This window comes from Chroicocephalus ridibundus, chromosome 1 (genome assembly GCF_963924245.1).
Source record: "Chroicocephalus ridibundus chromosome 1, bChrRid1.1, whole genome shotgun sequence".
In the NCBI taxonomy this organism is placed as follows: Eukaryota; Metazoa; Chordata; class Aves; order Charadriiformes; family Laridae; genus Chroicocephalus; species Chroicocephalus ridibundus.
The window spans coordinates 2,662,925-2,679,479 of record NC_086284.1 but is presented as its reverse complement, the minus strand read 5'-3'; the positions used below and the strand labels follow the sequence as shown (position 1 = coordinate 2,679,479).

The 16,555-nt window shown below is 37.9% G+C and overlaps 1 protein-coding gene across 24 annotated transcripts in view; it reads left to right on the top strand.

Annotated features, from left to right (window-relative positions):
* DLG2 (discs large MAGUK scaffold protein 2) overlaps window positions 1-16,555 on the top strand; it is a 1,060,606-nt gene that overhangs the window by 781,598 nt on the left and 262,453 nt on the right. The gene's annotated exons all lie outside the window — the stretch shown is intronic.

Genomic DNA, 16,555 nt, shown 5'->3' with positions numbered 1-16,555 from the left:
TTTGGAGCTTTGATCATAGACATTTTCTACAGAAAACACTTTTCAAAGAAAAGAGTAATGTGGAAAGAGAAGAGCAGAAGTGTGTAAGCAGAAAGTAAAATAGTAAATTAACGTAAGATACAATACCAGGAAAGAAACCCCAGGGATTAGAAAAACAGCTGTGAGAGGCTTTGCAGTGCTATGAAATATAAGCTAAATTAAAAAAGCAATAAGACTAATACCAGTGAAGAATGCAGCAGATGTGGCAAGACCATGCAGAAGCTGTCAGTTTATGAGAATGAAAACTGTGTAGCTTCTAGAATTTGTAAAAAGATGCTTAATCACTGGACAAAGTGATTAGTCAAGCTGTTAAGGCCAGTGCAAGTTTGGGTGAAAAACATTGATCAGGGCAATGTTTCTAAAGGTATAAATAACTCCAGAAGGGTGCTGGGCACTAACAGATCTATCCACAATATTTTAATTTCTCTGCAAATATTATCTTAAAGGACATAACTAGCCAAAAAGTAGTAAAATGACTTGAGGTCTTTAGGTGCAGCGTACATATGAGTCATTTATCTGGAAGCATCACCGTGCTTCTGTGTGTTTAGAGCCAGACAACAGAAGAGATCATTATAAAAAGCCTCCTGTTTGATCATGGAATAATAGAATCTTCATGGTTGGAAAGGACCTTTGAGATCAATGGTCCTTTTAGAAAGGAAGGGACAAACTTGAACTAGAAAATTGAGCAAGTGGGTTCCAGGGGATTTTGGGGCTGTGGAGTTGTGTCTTGGGAGCACCGAGGATTAGACTGTGGCTTGCTAGCCACAGAGAGATCTAATTAATTGCTAAATGGTCGATCTCTACAGACACAACTGTCAGGACTATGGAGATAGGCTGGGGGGGAAAGGGTGAATCTGTTAAGGCTACTTCCTGCAGACCAGATACTCAGATGCCAATAATCAGCGGAGCCCTGGAGATGTCATAGAAAAAGGCCATTTTGCCACCTGAAGGTGTAATTCTCTACGTCCTTTTGCTTTATTGTGTGATTGATTGAATACCCGGTCATCAGATATTTGATGACCTGACATCAGGACTTAAAAAGCTGGGTTTTGTTCTACTGAGCGTGAGTTAACGATTCTCTTTAAGAGCAAGGTTTCCTTTCTCTCTGCGTTCTGCTTTGATGTAAAATTATGCTCTAGTCCCTGTATATTTAATCAGTTTGTTTATTTCAACAGTCCAACAAAAACTGCAAAAAGAACACAAAAGATGAGAAAAGACACAGCTCATGGTTAAATGCTCTGCACTATGCTCTGCTACATGCTGTGGTAGAGGCAACTGATTGCTATAATTTATACCTCCTTCCCACTGTGAAATAACATTCAGATGGAAAAGATGACAGTTTTTGATGTTCTCGAATATTGTCATCTTTTCCACAGGACTCTTTTTAAAAGTTGACTGTGGAGGAAGATATTTGAAATAATATTTCACCAAATGCCTTTGGTGAGGAAAGTGACAGCTTTACAACATATACCATGATCTGATTTCCAAACTGACTCAGTATTCACAGCTGGAGAACAGATTTTAGAAAAATATTAATCCCATTTTAACCCTAATCCAAGTGGCTATTTTTGCAGAAGCGTTCATTGTTCACAGCCCTAAATTTCACAAAGGTGATGCGTCTCAGGGCTTTATAGTGTTGAATATTCGGAAGAATTAATCCATAAAAAGACCTTGTTTTAAATCCGCAGCTGTGATACCACCATCTCTATTGGACGTTGTACTACAAAAGTCTTCCAAATATTAACCAGGTATTTTGAAAGGTCTCCTTTTACTCACCTGAATTCCTCAAAGCCCTGTTCCTCCACTTTATACACTTCCATTGTCTCCAGTCAAATATAAAAAGATATCTCCCCATCTTCCTGCAGGCTTCCTAGAAAGAGTTTTTCATCAGAATTTGTTAGCTTCAGGTTTGGGGAGGAAGGGACAGGGATTATTTCCTTGGTTTGGTAACTGCAGTCGTCGTCGTATCTCAGTGCTCCAATATTGAGAATCTGCTGCTGAACTGCCAGAAATTTGGTTTGACAAATAACTCTTCCAGAGGAAGAGGAACATGATGCCATGTTCTCCCAATTGAAATGCTTATAAGCCAGCCAACGCCTTTCAAATTGCTGCTCCAGATAATTTGTCAGCTACTCCTCAGACGATTGTTTTGTCAAGGCTCATTAACTTAATAGGCAAAGAGAATTCATAGGTCAAAGCCTTATTTGTCTATAATAAATTCAAGTTTATGACCCTTGCTTTTATGGTGGCCAGTCTTAACTCCTGAGAGATTTGGAGGTCTAGAACAATATACTTCCATTTTAGGGTAAAAGTAATTTGGTTTTTGGTTGAATTATCAGTTCATGTGAATTGATACTAACAGGGCTGTGTCAATATGTAACAGCTGAAAATCTGTCCCATTGAAGGCAGGAGTAGAAGGAGAATTTTGGAGCAGTAGGTTTTCCGTTGAGAGCACCACGTGGGAACAGATGCAGAGTATTCATGTGCTGGCCTCTGTCATTATTGACAATTATGTGGACAATTAGAAGATTATTGGCAGCGAAAGGAAATCACAGCTCATAGATGTAACACTTTCTACAAACACGAGACTGTGTTTCTGCATTCCCCGACACAAAATGTTGTACTCTCAGTCTTTGCACTGAAAACTTCATTACATTCACCACTGCAGAAACACACTTAAAAAATGCTTCAGTTTTGCCCAGAACTAGCTTCCCTGTCTTCAACAAAGTCTTTTGGGCACGCTAGTTGCCGGCATAGTTTTTGCCAAAGAGAAGCCCTGATATTGTTGGTTTGAGTGATTACTTCTTTTTCCATAGGTGTTTGCTCATGTGATTGCATCAATATTTTTGAATTCATGTAGGGGAAGAGAACAGTAGAGCAAGTAAAGCAAATACAGTAGAGTTTCAGACTTTGTAGGCATGGAAGAAAAGCTTGGGATCATGCTTCCTCCCAAGAAAATAAAAATAACTGAAAATTTTGTTCATGTTTAGTCTAGCTTTTGTAAACTTGGAGATCCTCCTTATGGCACTCAGGTGCCTGTATTGAGAGTATTTGGCCTGCTATTTAAATCTAGATTAGCTTCTTGAAGCCAGTCCCAGTTCTGGCTGACGCTGCGATCTGCAGTCTTAGGCAAGGCAGTTAATGATTTTGTGCTTTGTTTCCCAGTCTCTGAAAGAGGTTTAACAATGATCTCATAGAGCGTCTTTGAAAACTAATTCTGTCTGAGACAATAGCATCCTATTACTAATGGCAATTTGTGTTATTATTTAATAACATAAAAATGATTTTGAGGTATTTGCTGAATTAGAGAGTGATAAGGTCTCCCCTCAGATTAGATTACGAATTAGATTCATGTCACCAGTTCTTGGGACCACCACTGCTTTCTCACCCGTGGGAATTAGGGAGAGAAGATAATATTGGCACAGAGCAAAGTCTTTCGCAGAAAACAGCACGCCATTTGCATAGGTATTCCAGGGTAATTAAGCATTGTATAACTAAAGAGCTACACAGAGAAAAGTGTGCAGAAAGGGATGCGGGTACGGGTCAGGAGACTATAATGTCCAGAATCTTAATGACTGATGCGTAAGGCTCCTTCCAAAGCGTGGCTGCATTCCCACAGCCTCCGTGGGAGCGCCCGAGGGTCACTGCGCTCCAGCAGTCTCTGCGGTCACACCAGTGAATGTCTGCAACGCTAAGCACTTCTGCTTGGGGTCCCCTCCCTTAACGGTTTGGATCCCCAGCATCCCTCCACAGGCCACGAAGGCACAGCTGGGGTGGTGCTGGTCGCTTTTGACTGCTCCTAGAAGGAAGTTAAGGTAATTGCTCTTGAAAAAGGTGTGAATGGTAGGTCTCTCCGGTACTCATCCCTATCGTGTCCTTTCTCATTTGTTAATATCTGCGCAGCCGTTTTCTTCACAATAACCTGCTGGGAACAAGCTTATTGTCAAAATGATGCATATAGCTGTACTTGTGTGTGGCTGCCTTCCAGGGAGGCTCTTGTCATCTTTATTGAAATTCACATTGTACAGGAGTACTCATCATCCCCTTTTCAATCCCATGTGTTTAATATAGGAATTATATCTCCCCAAACACATCTAGCCATATTTTGAAATGCCTGGCAACCCGAAAATGGGACCTATCAAACACGCAGTAAAAAGCAATGATATTATGAAATTCAGTCTTCAACTCGCCCCACATAAACACAGCCACCTTTCTTGAATTTAAAACGAGCTTTTACTGTTTAGTTGTATCCGTTTGCTTATTTTTCGTGAAAATTTCAAATAATAATTACAAAATTGGAAATTGGTCTGTATGGGGCAGATGGGTTTAAATACTTAAATATTTAAAATCAGAATTAGAGCAGATATGTACTTTTTCCCATTTTAACACCTTGGAATGAAATTCTGGAGTGATCTGCATTTTACACAACCCAACCACAAGCAAGCTTACGTGTGGTGAACTGACACTACTAAATAGCACTGCTTAAAGGCAGTGGAAGGGAATAAGTACACCATTTTTTCTGGGGATTTTTGAACAGCAAAATAGGCGATACTGAGGTTCAACTTATTCAGTGTCAATGGAAAAAAAAATAATCCTATAGTCACAAAGAAAAAACACCTTTAGAAAATAAAAGATACCTGTTTAAAATAGCTCTTGATAAAGTAGCTCCCTAAAACCATATGGTGGCACTTTAAAAAGGGAATGCAGTGACTTTTTGTTTTAAGAAGCGACTTTAAGGCACGCCTATACAGGAATTTAGGCATTCAGAGGCTCAGAGCGTATAGCAGTCCCTAAGCAATTTAAGAGATTAAACCGGTCATCACAGGGGCTGGCTTGGGTACTGATGTTCATATTGATGGGAATTGAAGCATCTTGTTACTGGTGATTTCAGTGAGAATTAGGTATGTAAATGATATGGCCTTCACTCCCTAAACAACATCTTTAGAAATTCAAGTAGTTCTTGAACTTGGGCACCCAGACCTTTCTAAAAATAAGCTTGGAGACCTTGACGCGCACCCGGGAGCACACAGTGCAGTGGCTGACAAGATGCAGCCCAGGTGCAGGTAGCTACATACCCACTGTGCCTGAGCAGGTTGTGCTGCTTCTGAAAGCAACTCCAGAACTGAAATATTTTATAGTTATATATAATGAGGCAAGACAAAAATAAGCATAAGCTGTGTTGATTAACTGTCTACAACTTGAATGCAACGTCTCAATGCGAATTGTCCCTGCTTGTGAATCAGACTCCCGAGGCCTTTAAGTTATTTAGGATCTTTTGGAAATTATACAAATTAATTGTGGATTTTACTTATCACTTTCAATTAACAAATTAAAAAGTCTTAACTGTAACAGTTTCCTATAATTTCTTTTTAATCCTGACTCAAGTGTTCTCTTCAAGTAAATGATCCAGTCATATAACTGTTACAGTTAAGGAAAGGAAAATGATACTGCCTTTCAGCCTCAGCTTTCATGTTATTTTGCGTGGATGAATCTCTGACCCTAATAAGCAAAAACATTCCTACACTCTTTTATGCTCTTTCCTTTTTTTAATGAGGAGTCTTCTATTTTGGACACTATTAATTAAAATTATTAGGAAGATGCACCTTTTAAAAACTCAGGGAGATGGTTGCAGGAGAGTCGTAACCTGTAACGGCATAAAATCTCTACAGTTCAAGTGTCTAATTATGTAAAGTTACAGAAGGTTGAGATGGGATGCTTCAGGTTAGAGCTGCTGGGCTTTGTTTCCAGTCGTGCTGCTGACTAATTCTCTGTAGTTGAGCAAATCACTTAGTTCTATTTGCTCTGCTTTATCTATCAGTAAAATAATCTTCTTACTCAGTTATATTGAGAGGGATAGCTAATCTCATTAAACAGAATAGAATGATATCTTAAAAAGAGAAAAATTAAGGTGTTTATTCCATCATTTGGGAAATGTTCCATATTTTTGGAATGTATGGTTTGATTTTCAGAGATACCGTGCTTTCTTGTGCTACAGATCCTCTTCTGTTCATATTCTGCATCCATGGAAATTAAGCTGTGTATTCTTAGCTCATAAAATGGACAGAAATATTAACTCAGTTTAGTTAAGTAGCAGCTTTTTCTTTACCATGTCTTTAGAGAAGAAAAAAGTATCATCAGTTCTCAGTAAGAAAACATCCGTAAATTACTAGTATTAAAATTTTCCTGCTGTTATGATTACAACCAGAGCTATGGAGAGACATCTGGGAACAAAGGCAAGATGTTTCCTTCCTTCCCTGCCTATAAGCAAGCTGTGAAATTCAGTCTCCAAGTAAGCGACAGGAAACGCTCCTGAAGTATGGAATGTCAGTTCCCGTGTCCTTGGGGGATTAATGGCGAAGACTGGAACCAGGAGACTGGAACGGTATCAGGCCACTTTCGACTGGTTCCTGCCTGAGGATTTTGGCCAGGGCAATCAGTCATCCAGCGTGGGATGACTGGACCATGAGCCTCAAAAAGCAAAAGTTTTGCCTGATGCCTGCTTCAGAGGATACCGTTCACCACCTAACGCTACTGGCTAGATGCAAGGCAGGAGTGATGATTCAGATCATCTCGTGAAAATCCAGTCAGTTCATAACTAAGTCCACATAATAACTTTGTGGTTTGAAGTGGCCATTTCTGTGAGACGTGTCATTGTTTATTTTCAGTATACATAAGCACCCTCTCAAACTTCTTGTTCTGGTCTCTGAAAATCCCCTTGAAACAGTTCTTCCAAAAGGATGGAGCACTAAAACTCTGGACACAATGTTAAAATGCTTCTGAGCATCGGGAGAAATTTAAACCCACATTTTTAATATTGGTTCCGTATCTGGTTCAAGTGTAAAACTTGACAGAAAGTGTCACGCTGCATAGGAGTGCTACAGTAACAAGCTAATGGAGCCATTCACTAATTCAAATCTTGCCCACGGTGAATAAAGTTAAAGACAATTATTACCTGACAACTGTCTAAAGGCCGATATGAGAAATGGGTTTGGATATTTCAGTTTCATTCCTGTGGACAAGTTTCCACATCATAAAAATCATCACTCCATCTGTCACAGTAATTGCTAGACTCTCGGCTCATCAGAAAAACCGAGAACAGATTTAACCTGGAGAACAAATTACTCTTTTTACCCCAAGAGAGAGTTCTTTGAGCTTAGAAATGAAATATTACTGTGGAGACAGGGTAAATAAAGCTACCCTGTGGCTACCTATGGGTACCTGTTGGGGGAAGAATAATTTCCAGGGTTGTAGCTGCACACAAAAGAGCAAGAAAGCTTACTGCTCAGAGCAAAGAGCTGGGAACTGAGAAATTTGCCTGTGCCACTGACAGCTTGTGTGACCTTGGCAAATTAAGACTTTCCTTCAATTTTGTCCAATTGTGAGATACGTGACACGCATCCACAGGCACCATGAGCAGCCCTCGGAGTTAAAAGGTATTTCCAACAGGTACAGATATGCGTGTTTTTCTGCACTGCGTAAAAAAGAGTGATCATTAGTACCAAGTGAAGTGATAGGAGGCATCATGGAAAGCAGGTGGGACCTCTAATTATAGCAGCGTAATTTGTCATGGAAATGCGAGGGAATTATAACAGTAATAATGAACCTTCCCTCAGCCCTGTGCAAGTCTTACACTGCAGTTATCCCACTGGAGTAATGCAGTGCTGACTCAGGCCCCCAGATTATTTTGTATTTAATTATCACTATTTATTATAGTTGACATAAGCTCTGTATGTAGGTGCTTGCAAATATGCCCATTTCTGTTGGTTTTGCGAAGTCAAGTAAAGTCTGACTGTGATCAGGATATGTCTAAAAATATGCTTCTGATTTAGAAATCAGGTGGTAGCACTCTGCTGAGTCTCTGCGAGGCCAGTGATCGTGCAAACCCATTTGAGGACACTGTTGTGGAAGGTGTTGCAAAACCGAACGAGCTGTTTAAATTAGATTCACAGCACCTTACTACTTCTGTCCAAAAAAGTATAAAATACTAATTAATGGAACAGTCAGAAACATAAAAATACTAAGATTTATAAAAAACCCTCCTGACGTAGTAGGATCCACCTCCTGTGTCTACTCTAAAATTTCTACATATTTTGTTTTCCCTTTCAGATTTTTTTCCCCACTATCAGAACAAACCTGTACTTTCATGGGTCTATAAGGATAATAATATTTCCCACGGTAAAGAAAAAATTGATTTGAGAAACCAAAGGCTAAAACAGTTGGATCAGATTCTTCTGCCCTTTCTTTGTTTTTAAAAGGACATACAATCATCATTAGGAAAAATGTAATCAAATAGTTATATATTTCTCATGTTACTGCAGAAAGATTTATTGATCAGTACTTATTACATTTCCTGTTTCAAAAAAAACATTTGTTGCTCTTTGAAAATATTGACTATATAATCGGAACCATCTGTTTGCAGAGACTGCAGTGCGATACAAGTAATGATAACCCTCACAACTTTAAGATGCTTATCCAAATTTGAGTTGGACTGGAAGTCTCAACTTTGAGGGGTGGTGGTATGCTGTTCCCTGATTCAGTCTGGCAACGCAAATACTGCAGAGGGGTTTATGAAAATGGGGAAAATAGCGGAGAGGAAAACAAAAAATTGTGGGAAACTAAACTCCCCTTTACCTGCATAGTACATTTATGTGCACGTATAACAGTTAGAGAGGTGTTTTTAAATACCATCTGGGCTTTGAATAAATACCATCCTTATTTTAGGATAAGCTTTCCTTTTCATGTGGAGAGGACTGCAGATTTTTTTTTTCTTATTGATTCAAATTCATTTTCATGTAAATATTGCTATAAATGTTTGTAATATTTAAGAGACACAGAAGATACCGAATAACATTTTAAAGAATTACTAAGTGTTTCACTAGCCTAGTGAGAAAATTGGCTATTATAAAATGGAAGATGAGCTTTCAGATAATCTCATGAGTCAAAGTCCAACTGATTTCCAGTAAAGTACAGATTTGGAAGTACCTAAATTACATTTGAAAGTGAAATGTGAGCTACTAATGAAATACAGGCCAGAGATATACAGGCAAGAATCTCTGCCTATGGAATCTTTCCATGGTTTGGCATGTGGTTGCTTTGCAAACCATGACACTTTTGATCTGTATCCCAGTTTAGATATTGAATTTTCCACCTCTTCACCTTGCAGACAGGAAGTAGTCTGACTATACACTTGCTAGAGCTCTTTACCAGCCCCCTTTTAATTCCTCATTAAAGCAATTTCACTCCAGTTGACTCGTCTCCATATTTTCTCACTTCCCTATTTAGTGTGAGAAATAGTAGCTCAGTCCTTCACGAAGAATATTTTAAAGCCATTAGTGCATTTCTTGGGTGGTTGAAGGTGCTATGTGTTTGGCCAACAAAATTATCTGGTGATTACTTAACAGTGGTTTGTTTGGTTGCCTTTTTTTCCTTGTAGACTTAACTTCTAATGGTGTAACCTGCAGTGAGATTTAAATATGACTCCAAATCTTTAAAATTTCTCTTCTAGATCCCAGTTCAGTTCAGAATACGCATTAGGAGTGGGAAAGATAATTTATGTTATCCTGGTGGACTAGAGTTGTGCCTATTTGCAATGAGTTTCTCTTCCAACTCCAATTTGGTGAATTTGTATAAGCATTCTAATCTTTTCATGTTATTTCAATGCTTTAAAGGTGTGTATATGTGCAGGAAATAACACAAGCCTTACAATACAGCAAGACAGAAAGTTCAGACATCTTCTGGTGTGCAGCGCTCAGGTTGTAGAGCTCACCTATTGCTATACAGGCTCAATACTTGCACCCAAAATTTTCCCAAAATATGGTTTAAAAAAACACAACCCAAGAAATGAAAGCTATTCTGAATTTACTGATTATCAATATCGCCAGAAGAGAGGGTGCCTCTCCTGCTACTGCCTATGAAGGACCTTGGGACCTGAACCACAATATTTGGGAGTTTGAAAATACTGAAACTTCATTTTGTAACTGAAAAAGTAAAGGGAGAAGATTTAGAGTTAAAATGTTGACAAAGTAATACAGTTACTGTGCTTCTCTGTAGTTTCTTAAGCATCAGAGCATTTATACTGTATTAATTTGAGAAGTAGTACCTGGGGGAGGGGGGTGAGGATACAGGAAAGGGAGGGCAGAAAGAGGGATGCTTATTTATTACTCACAAATGCAGGGGAAATGCAAACTCCTGAACTTGAATTTTTGATAGGAAACATTGAAAAGAACAAGAAAAAAATGCTCTTGATAAAGCATATGTATGTATGCAGCGATATTCCATGCCAATTTGCAATAGCAGGACAAATGGATATAGGAGTTCATCTTAAGCCATAGTCATTATAAGCTGCTATATCGATATGAAGTCACTGGGAAAGGTTTCTTTGTTTTGTTAAGAAAGAAAGTAAAAAAACCCCAAATAAAGTATGCATAAAGGGTTACAAGTTCTGAATTTTCTTAAAGTCTAGTTATGCAACTGACCTTTTTGGGTTGAGCCTAAATTTAGCTATGTTGTCATTCTAATTTTGCGTGTAGAATTTGTTAATGTTTTGGGATCTTAAACAATTTATTCTTTAAAAGGTTTTTATTTCATTTTTAAAGAACAGCCCTAGAAGCAGCTAGCTTATCTGATTTTTTTAAAATAATGCTTATAGTGCATAAAACCACTACTGTTACTGCATGAAAAGCAAGGTCAATGGAAGTGACAAAGATATTAAACCCCATTTTTTTAGCTGACAAAGGGGTGGAGAGGAAGATTTAGTTTGACTTTCAAAATTAAAATTTCAATATTGTTAAGGAAATACTGGAACAGAAACATTACAATCCCTAGGGAAATGCAGAGGCAATTTCTTTTTTCCAAATTATTTCCGTATTCTATGCAGAAAATGAATCATTCCACAGATATTTAGAGTTGCTTACTGTATCTTTTGAGGATCGTTATAGTTCTTGCATTTATGCTGTTGAAATCACTACACTGATGAAGTGGGGAGCAGGGAAAAAAATATAACTCTACAGTGTGAGAGTACACTTGTGAATTGCATATCACAAATTGCTTTTGCTTTGATTACGCTGATTTCTAACATCTGAATTCTGAATAGTAATGACTGTATCCTTAAGACAAGCTTTCCTAAAAAGCAGCCTGTAATGTTTTACACTGTGTACACAGAAAACGTATCAGCATGCACACCCGAAATGTACTGAAGCCCGCATGGGGGGAGTACACGGGACAGAAACCAAATGTCACTTGTTACTCCTCACTGGTATTAAGGTCCATCTGCGCAGCCCAAGGCAAGACCATTCAGATACTCCTGAGCTGGTTCTAGACCAGTTCGGTTAGCTGATGAAGCAGTCAAACCTGCTCCCAGTAAATGCCCAAATTGATTAATGGTTGACTTGGGTGTAATCAGCAACACGCGTAGACGGTTCAGTTGCTGATCTGGTGAAGATTGCATAAGCTGTAATCAGAACTCCTAGCCTATTCAGGGTCCCGTGACTAAGAGTTGCAGGTAGGAGGACTCATGTAGTATCTGTGGCAAGAGTGTAGCTATACACTCTTGGAAGAAGTCATACAGGTTTGGTTAGGATACAAACTCCCATAATACTGTCACTGCACCAAGAATTTGCTTTTGACATTTCAGATTCAGCACTATAAGTGAAGGTTGTTAATTTTTCATATCAAGCCTTTACAACCATTTTATATATTATACTACTTCGGTGAAAGTGTGTCAAAAGTCATGTTTTACGAAGACATCTAAAGTAGGCAATGAATTCATGAGTGTCATTGAAATCACAGGTGCTGTCTAGAATCTTGAGACTCAAATGATTGAAATTTCTCCTGGTTGGTACGTGCACAGCAATTAGAAAGGGAAGTATGCAAAGAGGGAAATTTACTCCTGATGGAAATTTTAGTGTATTTCCCCTGATTAATTTTGCCTGTTTTCCCAGATACCACTTGTAGTTGTCACTCAACAATTAGCATTTGTGTTGGTATGCCATGGATTACAGAACTGGGTCTTTCAGCTAGGGTACTGGAAGGTTGCACTTTGGCACCAAAAATTCAAGATCCAAACCATACTGGCAATTATCAGAACACTGGAATCGTGTTCAGCTTATTTCTTTTCCTTGGTTTTCCTATTTTTTTCTAACACAATCTTGTACAATACCATAGTGCTTTGAATTAATGACAAGAAGGGTAGAGTTTTCTTTTTTGACATAAGTGGGATTAGGCAGCAGTTGTCCTCAAAGGAAGATCAGTAAAATACCAAAACGAAACTATATCTCAGTGAAGGCAGAAGGAGAATTGCATTGACTTTGTTGGAGCTTGGATAATCCAAGAATAAATATGGCAACATAATACTATAAGCGGGTTCATACTTTCATGTCAAGATGGACTTCCAAATCATGTGACATTGTGCTTTGTAGCATCTCAAAGATTGTTTCTCAGAAATCCACAATCTAATTGAAGGTACTACTGGGCATCCTTCATAAAGAATAGCATCACATGGAAAATAAATTCTTAAATTATTGTAATTGTAAATCTGTCTGCTTCTGCTGTTGATTTAAATCAAGCAGCGTGGACCATTGCTGGGCAGTAAACCTTAAAACACAATGCTGCCGTATAAAATTATAGGTCTTGGTAGTCACTAATATGATGAGAGAAGGGTTTATTATAAAACTTAATGTAAATTAGCTCTTCAGTAGGATAGAATATGATGTATTTTTTCCCATCAGATTTATATAATTTTGTCCATGGCAGCCATTCCTGTTTTCATGTTTAAATTTCCCAATTCTGCTATTCTCGCATTACCACTTTACAATGAAAAAAAATCAGCTTAGTTAGTGTCAACTAACAGAAATGAAACGTTGATGCAACTTAGGAAATGACAGGTTTTCTTCAGCTTGCCCACAGAAATGGTGAATAGCACAAATTAATTTTAGTCTTGTCTACCTAAATGTATTGATATCGCTCCCATCACTGTAAGAGCCTGGACATCTTATTTATCTTTGGTTTTTTAGAGACAGGGAGCTGGCAACCAGAGAGAGTAAAAGGCTTTAGTAAGGTCCTAAAAGAAATCCACAGTGAGGCTGGGAAGTTTCACAGTCACTTGCCAAAAGGACCAACAAACAGAACACACAAATCAAGAATACATTGTGCAAATTCAAATTTTAGTAGCGTACATATGAATTTAAATCAGTGTAATTATGATGTTGAAGATTTGAGATAGCTTCCATTGACTTGTAAAATAAATTGCTGGAGAAAAGTGGAAGCCACCATTTGATTTGGGAACATTAATTCACAGGTTGATTAACAATATGCAGGAATTTGATAGTATTGTAAAGGGACTTTATATTTCTAACAAGAAAAAGCAAAGTGAATTAAAATAGGTCGTAATAAATGTTTTTAAAAGGGTATTAGCATTTCATCTCGCAAGGCTTAAACCAGTCTCTAAGTAGAGAACAAGATGAGCTGTGATGTGAGGAGAAATTATGTTATATTTTGTTCTATAAAATGCTGGCTGTTTTCCCTCTGTTCTCAATCAGAGGTGTGCATGGTGTAACTTTTACTGTAAGAACATTTAATGGGTCTGGATGCCATCTGTGAAATACACAAATTGAAATCATTAATCTTTTCCAACACTAATTTATACATTTCTGCATTCGCATTGAAAGGGAAGAGTTTGGGACTGATGTATAGCGATGTCTGATTGGTATAGGAAAGGATTCTGCAGCTACAGTAGCTATCATAGATTTAATCATAAGGTGCAAATTTAAATGGATTTAGATGCCTCAAAGGTGTAGAATGTCTCCAGGCCTACCTTTGGTCCAGGAGGAAAAACAGCAATCAAACTCCTTGACCTCACTGGAGTACAAAAATGAGCATTTTATATCCAGAAGTAACTGATGAGTGAAAGAACCGTCTTTGGGTTTCTTGATGTATGTTTACCCAACTCTATTTGGGGAATTCCACTGCTTAAATATATGATAATTTAAATAGATATTTTCTATAATAGCAGACATCCCTGTTAAGTTGGGAGAGAGGCATGACTTGGAATAAAATAGTATATCTAAGGAATTCTAAACTCAAGAGCCTATTGCCATGGAATTTCCTGCCAATCTTGCACATGCAAGATTTGAAAATGTGGATGACCATCCAATGCATGGGCTTATCCTCCATCAGTTTTTTTCTTTTGTATCCATATTTCATATGTGAAGTGTTTCATTGATTGCAGGGTATTCGTAGGTTTTCAGCAGAACCGCTTTGTCCTCAAAAATAACACATGGAGAACTGAAGCCAAAAAGCTGCAATGCTGGCTCAGTTCACGTGCACAAGAGAAATATGGGGACAAGATGCCCATCTCCAAAAATAGCTTCCTTGTGTGGCTATTTCTTTTTACAGTGCTAAATGTGAATGGAATTCTGGTTTTAGTCCTAGTTGAGGTTGGATGAGTTGCTGGTATAAATCCAGCTGTGACCGTCTTTACTGCCTGATACACACTTCCTTGTCCTTCCCCGTCTGTCTGTTATTCGTACGTTTTCTCTTAAACAGCAGTGGCTTTTCTCTCAGTGTACCCAGGGCAATTGGTTCTGGCCAAAACATTTGGGAACCAAAGTACAAAGGTACTTGCAGAGAGAAAAGATAAGTTGGAAGCAGCAAAGAGAGAATTAGTTTTAGATAATAAATGAAAGATGAAAGTAGAAGAAACGTGAGATCTTCACCCTTCAGACTAAAGTAACCTTGAAATAAGCCAAGAGCCTTGGGTTTGCTGGCTGACTGATGAGAAGATTGTAATTATAAGAAATGATCCCTAACCTGCAAGAAATATTTGAAAACTTTAGTGAAGGAAACTCAGGCTGTTGTCCAGGACTTACACTATTAAGTACCTTAATTACATTAAATCAGTTCCCAGAAGGATCACAAATTGACTGTTTATCAGCTCAGTCATGTATGCGTGCTTGCTAATTTTGCAAATCTTTTAAAACCAGTTTCCGATGTTTTACTCAAATGATTTATCTATTAAGTTTGTAACTATACAATTCACCTTAATGACTATCACAGGCTTAGAGTAAAATTCTTCATAAATCCCTTTCACAGTTCTTTCCTAAATAGATAAATTTCTCTTCAAAGATCGAATTTAACAAGCATCTTCAAATAAATGGTGCTTTATATATTGATTTAGGGATATAAGGAAGGACATAATGGAACATATAAATAATTTATCTACCCCATCATTCATCTAATCCAATCCATGACCTATAATCAAAGACAGGCAAAATTAATTACTAATGTGCTTGGACATTGTATTACGGTGATCTACTACGGCAGAGGCTTGTGTCTGACACTCCCACTGTGAGTAATCCCAGAATGAGAAAAAATAATAGATATATTTTATTTTTTTATCTAGTTCTAGGGTATACCTAATTCTTAGACCTTATAGTGTAAAACGCTGAATGTTTCCCATGAAAAGCTGGGTAACTCCAACTTCTATCAAATTCAAATGATACAAGGATCCAGAGTCGTATAGATTATATTAGAAACAGAAGAGCTTAAACTGTTGAATTTCTTCACTATTCATCTTCCCTTTTGACAATACATTCTTTATATGTCTGCATTTTCAAATGACCATTCACTGCTGTTCGTATGTATTCTGTTGGGATGTCATTCATTTATGTGCGTTACGTTATTTCTACTTTTGCTGTTCTCTGTGAGTATTTCACCAGGATTTTTGTTTCTGTGTTTGGTATAGCTGCACATGCACACATGCATGCTGGGCTGATTTGAACGACAGAGAAAGCGAGACTAATAAGCAGCTTACGTAGGATTGCATTCTCACCTCTGGGCTGTTAACGATGGCAGATACTCAACCCATATGCCTAGCTTGCACAGAGATAATGTATATCCAAATAGGAGGGATAACATTATCAGAAGGTATCACACAGGTGCAGTAAACATTGTATCAGGAGTAACGCAATATAAAGTGTGCTGTTCTGATAGATTTGGGATCATAATCCCGTGTTCTTTCTGTTGTGATCATCCCCTTTGTTTTAATGAACCACTTCTATGGAAGCTGAATACGCTCCTTTTCTGACTCGTTCACCTTGACAGTTAGTGTAATTCATTGCAGTGGTCACATAAGAGTTAATAAATACAAACAAATGAACTTGGTCTTATGCAGAAACAATATTAAAACTTAAATTTCTGTGGGAATGTTTTTATTGTGCAAATACAATGATATGGAATCTCATGGGATATAGAAATGTTTGTTAATGGCGTGGCGTGGCTTGGCATCAGACAGTTTTTCATTGCTGTTTTAGATCACTTGAATTAATTGTTATTAGCCATATGCTTTCTCTTGAATGAGTAAAATTCTGTGCAATGACTCTGCCATGAAAAGACCTTAATGAGCTTGTTTTTCTTCGGATTGAGGTGGATAGAAACTTTGCAAATTAGTTTAATGGGTTGCAGTTATTTGAGGTCTATGATTTCCCTACTCTTTAAAAAAGAAGTAGATGCAGTATAAAAG